This window comes from Bidens hawaiensis, unplaced genomic scaffold, assembly GCF_021521415.1.
Source record: "Bidens hawaiensis isolate Kalapana, Puna unplaced genomic scaffold, B.hawaiensis_p1.1 tig00040614_1, whole genome shotgun sequence".
NCBI lineage: Eukaryota > Viridiplantae > Streptophyta > Magnoliopsida > Asterales > Asteraceae > Bidens > Bidens hawaiensis.
This window is the reverse complement of record NW_027497175.1, coordinates 3,224-4,368: the sequence shown is the minus strand read 5'-3', so window position 1 is coordinate 4,368 and position 1,145 is coordinate 3,224. Positions and strand designations below refer to the sequence as shown.

The 1,145-nt window shown below is 34.8% G+C and overlaps 1 pseudogene; it reads right to left on the bottom strand.

Moving 5' to 3' along the window:
* Nucleotides 1–212: 212 nt before the first annotated feature.
* Nucleotides 213–837, bottom strand: LOC143592220 (epi-cedrol synthase pseudogene; annotated as a pseudogene).
* Between the last annotated feature and the right edge of the window lie 308 nt (nt 838–1,145).

Below are 1,145 nucleotides of genomic sequence, written 5' to 3'. Positions count from 1 at the left end.
AGTTTGAATGGCCTTCAAACAATTTATTTTAGAATACACATATAACACAACACTTTATTACACAAACACGGAAATGCGATGCAAAATAAAACTTAGTACATAGCAATATTTAAATTCCAGCTGCCCAAGTAACTAGTTAAACCAGTTGACATCTTATTTAATGTTACCACAGTCGATCAAATGCGTGAAATATGGCTGCTGAATATTGAAATACTGGGTCTCATATCATGACTGCATCAACAAGAAGAGACTTGATATGACTTCTGAGTTCTTCTCCAACATTTGTGAAATGGTCCTTGTTCTTATAAAAAACCTCCATGGAACGTGCGAAATTGATCACCCTCATGGTTATAGGAAGTTTAACATCTTCACACGCAAGGAACTCTCCGTTCAGTTTTTTCCATGCATCTTCAACTCTTTTATTGAACAACTCATAGGTTTCTTGCTCACTAACACCATATTGCTTCATGTAGCATTCAATACTAGAGGGAACATGGCTTCTACCTTGCTCTTCCTGCAATATTTACAACAATGCTAACATTCGCATGAGTAATAGCGTTGCGAATATCACAGTTTGATATGATGTACCTTGTGGGTGGTAATATCATCTATGGTTCTACAAAGTCGACAGCAGGCATTGACGAGAAGAGGACTGCTTAACGCCCATTTGAGCGACTCATGTGTGATAACGTCACCCATGGCTAATAAACCAGCTATTAGAGCACATTTATAGCCAACACTAATATATGAAACTTTTAAGTGCTCCTCCACCGTTGGTACATACCCTTCATTCGTCCATTTCGCTTCTGTCATGTAGCTTTGGACATACTCTATCACCTATACATGACCATAAACATACCGTAGGTGACCAGAATAAGTTTCATAATCAAGGTGTAAGAATAAATATATGGATATGTATATTTATATATGGCCATCATTATTATTTGTACAATAATAAATTAAAATAATTCAATTATACCTTATTACAATATGAGCTAGGTAATTGTTGATAAACCATATTACCCTTTCTTGCTAATCAAGGGTTTCCCCTTGAGTGTATATAAATATATGAGAAACTTATTAACATCATAACAAAAACAAAAAAAAAAAAAAAAAACCTCACATAAGAATTTTGTGACCCCTTT